This window comes from Tamandua tetradactyla, chromosome 3 (genome assembly GCF_023851605.1).
Source record: "Tamandua tetradactyla isolate mTamTet1 chromosome 3, mTamTet1.pri, whole genome shotgun sequence".
In the NCBI taxonomy this organism is placed as follows: domain Eukaryota; kingdom Metazoa; phylum Chordata; class Mammalia; order Pilosa; family Myrmecophagidae; genus Tamandua; species Tamandua tetradactyla.
Window position 1 is genome coordinate 168855352 of NC_135329.1, and position 14437 is coordinate 168869788.

At 36.5% G+C, this 14437-nt stretch overlaps 1 long non-coding RNA gene and 1 other non-coding gene across 2 annotated transcripts in view; one reads left to right on the top strand and one right to left on the bottom strand.

Annotated features, from left to right (window-relative positions):
- Positions 1 to 685: 685 nt before the first annotated feature.
- The window catches only part of LOC143676479 (uncharacterized), a 134159-nt gene continuing 120407 nt past the window's right edge, over positions 686 to 14437 (bottom strand). Inside the window, exons 4-5 of the long non-coding RNA XR_013172118.1 lie at positions 12734 to 12822; positions 686 to 860 (exon numbers count right to left, since the gene is read on the bottom strand). This is a non-coding gene — a long non-coding RNA (uncharacterized LOC143676479). The remainder of the gene's footprint in view (positions 861 to 12733; positions 12823 to 14437) is intronic.
- Positions 9731 to 9921, top strand: LOC143678610 (U2 spliceosomal RNA). Its single transcript, XR_013173389.1, has one exon. It is a non-coding gene; the product is annotated as a U2 spliceosomal RNA (small nuclear RNA).

Below are 14437 nucleotides of genomic sequence, written 5' to 3' on the forward strand. Positions count from 1 at the left end.
TCCATTACAGTCCATCTTTTTATCCATTCTCTCCATCTTCTCTAATATTTTTCTTATTTTCTTGAATATACTAATTATTGTAATTTTGAAGTCCTTGTCTGTTCATTTCAGTATCTGGATTATCTGTGGTTGTTTCCATTACCTTTTGGCTTTTTCTCCTTTACATTTTGATTGCATACTGAAAATGTACAGGCTCTGATGATGTTATCTTTGTACAAAGAGGGTTCACCCTTCTCTTTGACAGGCAGATTGGAAGGAAGCTGATTACTTTCTTATAGCAGGGATTGAGCTGACCTGAGCGAGGACAATAGTTTGGTAAAGTGCATCAACTCCGCTTTGTTGCTGCCACTAGGGTGGATCCCTTCAAGGATTTTAAATGAGAACCAGAGGCTACTACAGAGTCCCTCCCTGAATCCTACTCCTTGGGTCCTCACCACTGTGAGACTGGCAAAATCTCTGTTCTGCTTTTTATTCTCTCAGAATAATATTAACTCCACCCTTAGCTCTCTCTTATGACAGGGAATTCCGCCCTTAAATTTCAAATTTTTGTCCTTCTCGCCCCATAAGATGATCACAATTTCTACCAGTTTCTCTACTTCTAGGTAATATTAACTCTTATTACAAGCAGAAAATAAGAAAATTAAAATGAAAGAGAAAAATAATGGATGCAGAATATCCTGTCACTTCTTTGCTCAGAATTTGCTTTATCAGGATTTTGTATTCTTAAGACATGGTTGTCTCAAAGATTGTCCATGATCTTCAAATATTTATTTTTTCTCTGGCACTCCAGGCTTTTCTCAGTGGGAGAATGGTCTACCACAAACTCCTGGAGGCTGAAATAGTTCTCTTGGGAATTTGACCTAAGAAAAAGCAAACCAAAAGCAAGCAAGAAAAGAACAAAATCAGTTATCAGTGGATACTAAGACTGAAAGCACATACAGAAAGGAGAAATATGAGATAAGGTTAAAAACAATTCGCTTAGACAAAGTTATAAGAAAATAGAAGTAAGACAGTACAGTAATAAAATGATATAAAACCTAGAGCAGCAAACACTAAATCAAGTTCTTGAAAAGTTAACAGATATTCAATAATAAAGTGTTCTGTAATTACAAAAAGCTGAAGAAAATCAAACAGATTTTGAACTACGAAAATTAATAGAGCCTTTAATAAATTAATATGCTTGTGAATCTCCTAAATCTATTACACAATGATCAAATGTATTTGATCAGGGAATTCTTCATCACACAATTGTGAAAACTTGGACACAGAAATGAGACTGGACAAAATTCAAAGCACTTCCAAAAACTAAAGTTCTTAATGTATTAAAAAATAATAATCTAGGTTAACTAGAAAAAAATAAATTGTTATTAACAGGAAGAAGAAATGTCGAGATTCATAATGGAGCAGCAAGCAAAGAGGAGCATTAAAATGAAAATCCATCAACCTGTGCTTTTGAGGTCCTATGGATGCGGGCACATAGTTTTATACCAGTTTTTCTATTCTTAGATTCCCCCTATAAGCCATATCTCCCCTGTTCCTCAAATTTTTTATACTAACTGCATCTACCAAATAAAAAAATTAAAAACACAATTAATATAAATTATTTCAACCAATATCTTTTACTTGATAGAAATTCCTTCCATTTCAAAGCACCCACTACATTTTTGTATTCAATGTATTCACAGAAATGCTTTGTTTCAGTGGGCAAGTCCCGTGGGTATTCTTTTGCACTCAAAAAATTTGTCCTGCCACCAAATGTTATAGACTCCACTGATCCAATTAGCATAAACACTGGGCCATTAAGTATCACCTCCTGTGAAATGGAAAATGTGTCTCCATGAAGATGCTCTTTGAACCTGAGAATGTTTCCATTACTTTGCATTTATGTAATATATTAATGTTATTGTGAGTTTTATATTAGGAATATTTTAACTACTCTATAAAAATGAAATTTAAAATACCTTTTATGTAGCAACTAACAATGCAGAATGTAAGAATGAAATATCTCATATAGCAATGAAAAGTGAGGAAATGAAAATCTATACTATTCATTTTCAATTGCATTACACTGAAGAAAAACTAGCTAACGGTAATTAATTGAATTCTCTTCAGAGCAACTTTGGAGATGGCATATTGACCCAATATTCATTTTTCTACTGCAAGCCAATGAAGTATTATTGTCAGGGTTCCTGCAAATGCACAGATTATTTTTATCCCTCATATATTAACTAAAGCTTGAAGAGAAGTAAAGAATTTCAAAATTGAGAATGAAAGAAATGAAAGGGAAAAGAAAAACACGGCAGATAGAGTACTTTAGAGTAAATAGTTTAGGCATAAAGAAATAAACCTAAGTGTATATGCTGTGCCAAGTATAAGACAAAAGACCGTGTAGGGACTGGAACAACCTAGAAAGTAAAGGCTACATCTTTATTCATCCAGAATCATTGTTTATATAAGTATGTAGGCAAAACAAAACACACAAAGGTTAGGTCCAGCCTGTGGGATGCCATTTTTCAATCTTTGCTTTAAACATTGCTAACCTGAGAAAACAGTACGAAGCAAGTTAGAAAAGATGGGTTATATAATAAGAATGAGGGTATAACAGCATTCATTGCTTTCTTTTTTTACAATGTACTCAATTTATTTTAACATTTGTTCCCCCTGTTATTCGTTTATTTTTAATCCATATTTTTTACTCAACTGTCAATATCATAGATAAAAGAAGCATCAGACACAAGGTTTTCACAATCACACAGTCACATTGCGAAAGCTGTATCATTATACATTCATCTTCAAGAAACATGGCTGCTGGAACACAGCTCTACTGTTTCAGGCACTTCCCTCTAGCCATTCTAATATACCTTAAACTATAAAGGTGATATCTATATAATGCATAAAAATAACCTCCAAGATAACCTCTCTACTCTGTTTGAAATCTCTCAGCCAGCGACACTTTATTTTGTCTCATTTCTCTCTTCCCCTTTTGGTCAAGAAGTTTTGCTCAATCCCTTGATGCTGAGTCCCAGCTCATTCTAAGATTGCTTTGTTTTGGCCTGGACTGCTTGAAATACTTTACAGATATTATACTATTCAATCCTCTTAACATCATAAAAGGCGGATATTATTAATAGCTCCACTTTACAGATGAAGGCTCCGGTAAAAGTTGTGATCAGTTGTATTCATTTACTGAGCCTGATCTTTTAAAAATAACTTATTTATTGGAGCCTACTGTATCATCCAGGCATTATACTAAGCATAATTTCATTTACTCTTCAGGACAACCTTTTGGAATAGATCATTATTCCCATTTTGTAACTAAGGAAACCAAACCCGGACAACTTAAATAAGTAGCCCGTGGAGTGTGAAAAGGCCATGGGGGTGATTAGCTTTAGAAACCCAGAATCTTTTACTCCTTTAAGTTTTTTGATAAGTACCAATGGGTAAAACAGGACTGGATCAAAATGGATAGGAGCTGAGGAGCCAATGCACCTCCCAGGCTCTTATCTGGAGCTTCAGAAGCTGGGAGCAACCCCATCTCTCTGGGATGCTGCATTTGCTTGCACCAGGTGGCAGGGGAATTCCAATGCTTCAGCTGCCTTTCTGAATAAGTGATGCTTACTTGCTCTTTCTAGACCAGTCATCTCTTTAAAATCATGCTATCTTAGTTGGAAATTCTTTACCATGAAGAAAAGCTACTTCTGGAAAACATGCTATTTCCAAAAGAAAATTGCAGACACTCCCAGAAGTTATTAATTGTAAGGAACACATTTTTAGCATGTATTTATATAATAACACTTTTTTAGTCCAGTGTAATTTCTATAAATAAACTTTTATTGTCACAACAATGTGAAAATAACTGTTTCATTAGGCGTTTCAAAACTAACCTCCTGTTTTTTTTAATTTAAGCCTAAAAATGAGTTTCTTTCCAAAAACAGTTCACTAGCCTTCTGTATAAAAATCCAAGAAGATTCTCTCACTGCATGCCCCTTTGAATTTGACCTTAACCCTGTCTGACTCAATTCTCACTGTTTTCTCTTTCTTTATATCCTGCCTGTGCTAATCTCCGGCTGTTTTCCCACCCCAGTTCCTACTTCTTTCCCACCAACAGATTGGCACTCAAGCTGACAATGCCTTATTTAATACCCAGGCCCTGGGGGTTCACTGCATCGGTGAGAACCCCTCAAGGCTGGCTGCAGCAGAGCAGTTCATCTGTGAGTGGAAATTTGCGGTAATTATACCTAGCAGAGCCATGGGATTCCAAACTGCCTTAGATTGCTAAATTGACATATTAAAAAAATAATAGAATCTCATCCTGGATCCCCAACCACAATAATGAAAACCTTTTCTATCTGGAAATATCTATGATCAAATGCAGCTGTCTTCAAGTCACCTCATGTTCCATATGTACCTTTGAGTGTCAGTTGCCACAGGCCTCTAAAACAGTTAAGATCAACCTGTCATTGCACCTCACTGAACCAGCAGCAGGACTTGCACTGAAAGAAGGAATAAGGGAGACCCAGTTGAGGCTTCCCCATACTGCCCCTAATGGGACCTGGGGAGATTTCAAAGAGGAGTCACTGAATACCAGGGTGATAGGTCCTTAAGCATTTAATAGGGGAATTTATACACAAAGAGCTGCAGCTATCTCATGAAGAACAGCAGGACTGGCAAGAAGTTCACACAAATATGTCTGCACCCATGGCAACCACCCTACAGGTTATATATGGCTGAGGGACAAAAGTAGCTAAGTTCCAGGGCCTTGTGTGCAAGTGGGGAGAAAACATCTTGGTAGGTGCTCTTTCTCAAAACAAGGTGTACTCAGGCAGGCAGCAATCAAAGCTATAGCAGAAAAGCTCACGTGCTTCCAGGGAGTCATGGAGAGGAATGCCTGAGGAGGGGGACGTGGGCAAGATTTGGTAGGAGATGCTATATATATCATACAGTTGCCTGAAAGAGACATTTCTTACAGAAATACCAGAAATCCAACACTACCAGTCCCTGTGCTGTCACCTCTGTCTTTCCCACAACCGGTCAAACTTGTAGGCCCTTCAGTCCCAGGTCTTCTCGTGGGCTGACATCTGTTTACTGGGCTTCCTTCCCATTTTTTTTAAGCTGTTAACATCCAATCCAGGATAAAAGCTACTGTAAAAAATGGATTCACAGACCTCCGCTCAGTCTCCTGCTATAATTGAAACTCAGCCTTTTCCCAGCAAGACAATCTCCCCCTCGTGCTGTCTTCTGAGCAGAAGCTGCTCATTCTCCAATATCCCAGGCTGCATGGACATTGTTCCAAACTTTCTACTGAAGCTTTCAAGCCATCATTTCTTGAAATTTGTACCAAAAAAACAAGCAACAATTATCAAAATAATAAAAATAAACTTTGTATAGGTGATGACAGTTGGTTATGTGCCTCTTTCTACTGTTTAATGCAGCTGTCCTCTTCTGATCGCATAGCTACACTTCCTCATTTACCAAGAACTTAGAACTCTGGATTATTGTCTTTCTTTCTACGTTGTCTTCATGCTTATGACCCAGAAAGTAAACTAGCCTCAAATGTCCTTGACCTCCTAAACGCTAACAAAGTTTACTCACTCTCCTCCTGAACATCCTGTGTCCATGACATCTCCCTGACCTGATCATGGATGGACATTCAAAATATAAGTGATACTCAGTGACAATTACCTTTAGAACATTCATAAATCTTCTAGTGATGCTTCATGACATTTATCTTTAGCACATCCGGAGCTTAGGCTGACAAGGTGAAACTTGCAAACAATTCAATGCAAAATACCAACAAATTAGATCTTTCAAGAGCTGTTTTGCTTGACTCGATCTACTCTTAAACCCTTGAAATCCACTCTATGAATCCCTGAACACCATTTTCCTACAGATATTACACACTAATTCACACTATTTGCATTCTTCAACTTTATAATGGCTATTTAGATCCTTGACTACTACTTTTTACCTTATATCAGTCTTAAAATAATTTAATTTTATTATATTGAGTATAGATTCCATGGTACATAACCATCTCTGTCCCTAGAACCATCTATTACACCACTCACATTCATTTGTCTTATTCAAATAGTTGTAGACACTCAGCTCCAGCTTCAGCTCCAGAAAGACTTTCCTGAACCTTCCTTTCCACCTGAAGGAACTGCCCATTTTGCTGCCCTCTGTGTGCACTTCTATGAAAACGCCTATCATACTTTACTGGCCTTGTTTGCATAACTACTTCCCCCTACTAGACTATACGCTCCTCAATAGCAAAGAATATGTTTTCTTTCTGAATCCCAGTGCCTGGCACAGTGTCCAGTGTTAAGTATGCACTTAACAAACCTTTCCTAAATGATTCAATAAATCATTCTTCTGAGCAATTGCACCAGTTCACTTAACTCTGTCAGAAGTGTTCAGTTTGTCTCACTCACTTTTCAGGACTCAGTGGCCCAGACTTAAACATCTGCTTATATATTACTTTTTTCTCTGAAAACACATCTTTCCTAGCCAGCATTCAGTGTTGCAGATCTCATAACATTTGGTAAACATTGTTACATCATTTCCCACATAGCAATATAATAATGACACTGTTACCTCAATAATGAAAGCTTGGATTTTCTCTTTGTACTTAAAACAATACATCTAAAATAATGCCTGTACATTTCAATAAATATTTAATTTATAAGTGAATAGAGGAATAAATGAATGCCTGTATAACAAGGCAATTTTGGTACACCTTTATACACATTGTCACCAAAGATTATGGGTGTAAAGTGTTATTACAGTCTTCTCTATCTCTTCTGTGTGGCAGAACAAGGAGACAAGAACACTAATGGATTCTAGATTAAGTATTAGATCACATTACACTAATGAGCCATCCAACCACTCTGGAGAAACTGCACTGCTCAGAAGAGAATGGAAGGAGTTTATAAAGTGGCTATGTTTTGTTGGGATCAGGAGTATCTAACTCATACTAGGAGAGATGAAGGAAGTGCAGTAAAGAGAACACTGAGTCCTATGATAGGAAGACTGGCTCTATCCTTGGCTCTGCCGGTGACCATTTGTGTGGTCATGGCCAAAGCCCCTGCCAGACTTTCTCCTCTGGATGCTCATATGTAAAATGAGGGGTTTATTCATCTATCCTTCAAAAGATGTATAGAATTCCTACTATATGTTTTCCAGATGCTTGACATAGAGCAGAACCACGATAATCAAAATCCCTGTTTTCAAGGTAATTACATTCTAGAAGTGGGTGATGGGGAGAGGAAAAAAACAAATATACAAATCCATGTCAGATGGCAATAAATGATGTGCAACAAAATGGGGTGCTGGGATGGAGAGATCCTGGGGATTGCATACGATTGAGTACTCTATGGGACTCTCTGAGGACATGATGCTTGAGCTGAGGCCTGAGTGCCTAGAAAGAAACACAGTATTATGAAGATCTGTGAGCAAAACTCTGAGGAGCAGCTGGTGCAAAGTCCCTGAGGCAGTTGTAGTTTCTAAGATCTCTCCCATCTTTTAGAGTCTATGATTCTATTGTAGTTTGATCATGGCCACTAAAGATGTGGCCTTAAACAGTGAGGTACAAGAAAATTAATACTGCTCCTGTTTTTCACCACCATCCATCTTAGTTCTTCCTCACACAATGGCACATTTTAAAAGACCATCAGGGCACAATTTAATATTCTGAATTGTTTTATAATCTAAGGATCATTTAGCATCTGTTTTTTAATTCATTTAAAGATGATTTATGTAAAGAACTCTTTTTAAGTCACCGGCATTAGACAAATCAAAATATGACTCAAATGCCAAGAAAATAAATTCTTATCTAATTTGCTAAGCTAAAGGGCCTTAATGAACATTAATCATTTTTTATATTAAATTAGCAGAGCAAACATTCTAGGTGAGTTTTATATATTTATTAATTTTCCAGATTTATTATATGCAATTTGATTCTTGGGTGATCATTATACTCATTATTAGATTTGAAATAATAACCTCTTGAATTGATATAGCCCTTAGCCTTCTTCATATAACTCACAACACAGCCAGTCTCCACTTTGGGCAAGAGGAAATGATGCTGAAGGAAGTTAAAGGACTTAGGCAATACCCCCACTCAATTATTAGTAGAGGAATGATTGGAGGCCAGGTCCTCCTTCCTTCCTTCCTTTCTGCTTCCTTTCTCCATTTCATTTCCACTGTCTGTGCACCAGGCACTGTGTAAACCATTGTCAGTGTGGTCATGAATAAATGCATCTCCATCATCACAGAGCTCTCAATCAAAGGGAGGAGACAGATAAGGACAAACTTCCCCTAGATGTCAACCCAGCTTGTATTAGAGGTATGCCCAAGCCTCAGTGGGAGCCTTAGCTCACAAATCCAACTGTTTTATTTTTTATAACACAAAACCTACAGGGTAGGAATTGCTCATTTAAACATACTCCCCAGAGTGAATTAGATTTGTTATGTTGGAATCATATATCTGTTTCACGAATAGAAATAGTCATATGTCTTTATAAGAGAAAAAAAATGGACATAACAATAAGAACATCTTCAAATGCTATTCAGGTCAACCTTCTCCAGTGTTGCCCTTTAATTGCATTTAAAGTAACATATCTAATTAGGTTACATTGACTCTGAAATTTGGCTGGTCAATTTTCTTTTGCTAAATGTGTAAACCTAACTAGTTAGCTAATTGTGTGGATGACATATTCCACTAAAACAGTAAAGCTCTTTTCGCCTATCAATTTAGAGAATATGGGCTTTGCTAATAGGTTCTCATTTTACATGCATACAAAGAATATTTACTTTAGGAAAACAAGAAAACATAATAAGTTGTATCCAAGTAAATCAAGGTCCTAAATTTATTACCCCAGCAGCAGAATCAACAGCATAGAGCTCAGATTCAGAGGATCCTTGATACTCATCTATGCTCTTCTGCTTATTAACTGCATGGCAACTTGCATGGGAAAGTTGATTACACTCACTAATCCTCAGTTTCTTCATCTGTAAAATCTTATTTTATTGGGTTGTTAGGATTTATATTAATATTTGGGTAATTCTCAACACAATTCCTGGTACACCTTAAGTAATCATCAATAAGAAAAATAATAAACAAATAATTTTTGTCCAACTAATCACATTCTACACTACTTCATTTAGCATTGTAAATAAATCTCCCCTCCCAAAGGTTGCAGAATAATAAAGTTTATATGAAATATTCATGTCTGCAACTTCTACAACTATGGCCATTTTGGGGCAAGGGGATCTAAAAATTTACTTCCTCCATTCTTCTTTGTTAAGGATATTTTATTTATAGTGTGATATTGTTTTATTTTTTCAATCTTTGCACATCACATTACCCCAAGGACTCTTAAATGCCTAGGTCCACACCTATTATAGGCCAGTTGTTTTAATACATTCTTAGAAGCTTATTTAACCTTCTGAAGTTCCCTAGCACCCCAGGAAGCTTCAGAACAAATCAGGATGCTCAATGGAATCTTTTGACATTTCACATTCACCGTATTAGCCTATTTCAGGGATTCTATAGGTACCTCCTCAGGTTTTCTAGGTGGCAATTGAAGTAGTACAGATCATTTTAGACATAAAGTACAGAATACAGTGAGTAGCTATTGATGCTCCTAAGCTGAGTTATAGCTTCATTGACCATCAGTTGTATTATGAACTCCTTTTAATTGTATTTCTAATTGAAATGATACTGAATAGGATCGCTTCTCCACCTTTTGGCTAAGATCAAGTGTAGTATCCGTTTTTATCAGTTTAACATCTGATACGTCCTCTATCCGAGGACAATATGTTAAATGGATTTTTGGGACAGGGAGATGGAATAGGAGCTTGCTCCGTCCACTCCACGCATCGACCTGGTATTGCAGTACTTCCAGGAACGGTGCACCCCCTCCTCAATTGCGGTGTGAATTGACAGACTTGCTTTTTTTTTCCTTGTTCTTTTCTTTTGCTTCTTTTCTTTACCAGACCAGAATGTCTACAGCTCCCTTTGTGCTTCTCCCCCTGAGCTGCTTGTACAGTCGTTTCTTCTTCGTCTCTTTTTTCTTTTCTACTGACACGTCCTTTATTCGTGGCGATGGCCAACCCAAGCTTCGCGCAAGTGGTAAATAGATGCTAGGAAGTAAGTCTTGTGTGAGTACTTTTACTTGTGCTGCACGCAGGCCCTTTGTTCGATACTTCCTCCAACCTGTGAGAGACCTTCTTGTCGCCATGAACTGCGTCACCTGCTCCTGGCTCACTCTCTCTGTTGTATCTAGGTCTTACGCTTCCCAGTGGTAGTAGCCCGTTGTTACTAGCATCATGCTCTCCGTTCACCTTCTGCCTTACCTGCCACCTTCCTCTGTCTTCACTCACCCTCCAACGCACCATGTTCTTTACCTCTCTCTAAAAAATAAAAAATTAAAAAAAAAATATGATACTGCATAGCGTCCTTTAGGACTTTCTTATGCAGAGACATAAAGGTCTCAACTAAATGAATGAGACCACCAAGTTGCTGATAAAGAAGGCAGCACATCCATCAAAATAATTTATTCTATAAATAAATAATTTATTTTTCAGCTCCATGTCCATAGTACTGGGGATTGCAGCATATGAAAGAGGTGAGGGAGAGGGGACCTATAAGTTAGGAAAACATTTTGCAATGACCATCTGGCTATTTTAACCCCCTATCTGTGGTACATTTACGTGAAAGTCAGCTGAAGCTAAGCAAAGCCAACGGACAATCATCTGCATTAACAGAAATGAAAGATGCTCCCTGGGAATTTTTAAAGCTTCCAGGAACAACCTCAGCCAAAATGAATGCAGTCAGGATTTCAGTTTAGAAAAGATTGTACTGGATTGTTCGTTATTACTGGATGCCTTTACTCCTGATGCCTCTTTAGAAGCACAAGGTTTGGATTTTGCAACTGCTCAGATTTGAATGTGTTGGATTCTTCATAGGATTTGGAACCACAAGCACTTCCTTCTTGAGGTTACAAGAAAATTGAAAACATGAGGAGAAGTCAACATTATTTCCCAGTCCCCTGGTATGTAAAATATTTGCTCCGGTATAGCGTTTCCAATTGCCGACTTTGCTCTCAGGCTCCCCACCTGCCAAATTCTTGTCAAGAGAATTCCCAGAATACTTGCTGTTCATCTACTCTCTGTGCCCTGCAGACTTCTTTAATTGAAGTGCAGTTTGCACACTTTGGAAGAATTCCACCAGGACCAAACTTGTGCAGGAAAAATTGAGGACTAACCTCCCCAGAAAATCATAGGTTTCATTTCACTTGCAGTTTCCGCATTAAGTGTTGCCAAGAGAAAGGACATGCTGCCTGTGAATCGTACATTTCCATGTAAGTCAGCTTTCAATCAATTGCCAACAATAGATATCTGATTAAACAGATTGGGTTAACTTCTTATTCATATCTGTGTATATCTATTCTTACCCATATCTATGGTTAAAATCCATGTATAGTAAGATCACAAATAAAAGAAACAAGTGTACAGATCTTTTAATTAAAGAAAATTACTGGGAATCTTTATTCCCATGTCTTATTAACTCCAGATTTTCTTAAAAGGCAAATATGACAGAATATCATCACCTCCATGATATGGAGTTTGTCTCCATGATTTGCCTATTGTTGTGTTTGACTCTTTTTTTTTCTTTTACCTATTTCATTAAGAACAATTGAGAAAGCTAAAGTGTCTGAATTGCTTTTCTATTTATTTGGCAATTAAACTTCTCCTGTGCAACGTATGTTTATTTAAAGCATCTCAAGCTACACATTTACAATGCATTTGTTAAATTAGTTAAGAGACTTTAATTGGGCATTGGGGATTAGTTGCACTATTCCCAAATCTCTTTGCTAAAAATACATGAGAACAGCAAGCAGTTTATTTATAACCTTGTTACTCTAGGCCGTTAGCAATCCCTTAGTTTCCCTCTTCATATTTTTAATACTCAGACTCAGAATTAAATTCATAACCCTGTTTGTTCATGTTTTATAAAGTAGCCTACAACAATTTTAAGTTAAATACAGTGCATCCACCTGCTAAATTTGGAATGGAAAAGGATGGGAGAGTTCCCAGAAAAGCTGCATTAAAACTGTAAACAGAATTTGTAACACTTCCATTCATTGCCCATGGAAAAATTACATTACTCTCCTTTCATGTATAAGCACACAATATTATGCTTTCTTGTTTGATTATGGGAGATTAAAATTTTTAAAACAAATATTTTTTAAATTTTAAAAATGAATGTTTCCAATGGGAAAAATATTTTCTTTATAATTATTCCCATAACCATAAATCAGTGACATTTTGGTGAGTATTAAGACATCAGGAGCAGATAATAGCATCTTGTCACTTACAACATTGTCTGAAGCTATTTTTGTGATGGCTGTGCTTTAGGAAATATGTTATGCATCTGAAAATTATTAGCACATGATAAAGAAGTCTGAAAAATCGAACCCCGCTTCCTCCATGACCTGGAAGTATGAGTTCAGACCAAAGAACAACTGGGTTCATGCTAAGCCATCACACCTCAAGAGCAAAATCATCACGCTTCTAAAGGAATATTCCTTTGCAGGCTGTACATTCAGGTTATCCCTTGAAATGTACTGGCTCCTTGAGTTTTGGTTGGTTGTCTGTTTTGTTCAGTTTTTTCTAAGTCAGGGTTTTCATGAAGCAATTCTCCCTATAATCTATCTTACTTTAGACAAACCTGAACCAGAGTAGTCCAGAACACGAAGTTTGAGACATAATCCAACAGGTCATGAAATCATAACTTCAGCCTTGCTCCCCAACTTCCTCCTTTAAAGGAAGAAAAGTTTCACATTAAACTCAGAGACTTACGAACTATTCAGTATTTTCTCAACAAAAGTGAGAAAGGTGTGCAAATCTAATTACTTGTATATCACTGAATAAACAGGCTTAACAAAAAAGAAAAAGAAAACTTTTATTCTAAAAAAAATTAAAATATTCCAGGCTACTATTGAAACCACTTCTCTGAGAAATGAGGTTTTTTAATACTGCAAACCACCTATACTTTTATGGCTTTAAGATGAGTAAGTCAGTTTCTGGTACAGAAACTTAAACAAGTTAAAGTTCAATTTCTTTAACTTGAACACGGGCACATAGAGAATAATCCACAAATCTCTTTTTGGCATATTAAGTCTCATTCCTACTTTCTTCCAAGTCTCTTTTAAGCTTTCCTCCACCATTCACCCTCGGGACACGATTCTATCCCTCAATTCTTAATGAATAATTCTGACTGATGCTTACTGAGGAGGAGGGCACCAGTGGGAAAGAAGTCTGAATGAAGATATGAGAAAATAATTTGTCCATTATCTCTTTAATGATTCCCTAGAGGTGCCAATTCCCTCCAGTCCTGTAAAACCAGGCGGCAAAGATAAAAGCATATTCCTGCTGATGAGCTCCACTGTGATGTGAAGAATGAATATCATTGTGGCTGAAGGCAAAAGGTTAACAAGGATATGATTAACTCACATACAAAAGCTTTTTTCCTCTTCCTGTGCCTTCAAAGTCTTCAACCCAGAAGGAAAAGACAACCAGAAAAAGAAGAAGCCATTTATGACTTTTTGTGGAAATTCTTATATTTTTGTTTTAATTTAGTAGTGCTGTGTTCTCTTTTACTTCCATGAACCTGTAAAGTCAACTAAATTAGGAGCAAAATATGTAAATAAATTAATAGCTTCCATAAATCAAGAGGCTGGAAAACAGCAGCAATAAATTAAAGGAAATAATAAAAATGTTCTAAAAGTATTTTCCTATAAAATATGGCATCTGTGAATTTTGAATTAATATTAATATCATTTCCTGTAAGTGAAGTTCTCACTTATATAACTTGCCCTTGAATAAAGAATGATGCGTATTTCATACACATTCTTATGCTATTTTAAATCATAAGATGTGTATCATATGAATGTACATATACACATATACATATGTCTCTATGAAGCCCTGGAGATGAATTAGTCAATGCCATGAAATAACCTCTAGCCCTGAAAGAGGTGATTTTGATTAAATTTTATTTTTATACCACAAGAGATATTTCACACAAGTTAAATTGATAGATATTAATGAATATATATACTTAAATAGTTGTAATAAAAAACAATGACATGTATCTTTCAGGAAAAACACACATTTAATTTGTTTAATTTTCAGGAACAATTATTTCATTAAAAAAACTATCTTAATCTGACTGTTCATATGGTTCAGGGTTCAAAAAGTTAAATGCCTTCAGAGCTAGGTACAAATACAATGAAAGTGATTAAAGTTGCATTGGAAATATAATTCAATGCATCCTTCCTAAGACATTCAAATTCATTTTTTTTTAACTTTCTACAGGTCTTCAAAACAATATCTGCTGCCTAGAATGTTCCACCATCTCCAAGTGTGCAAC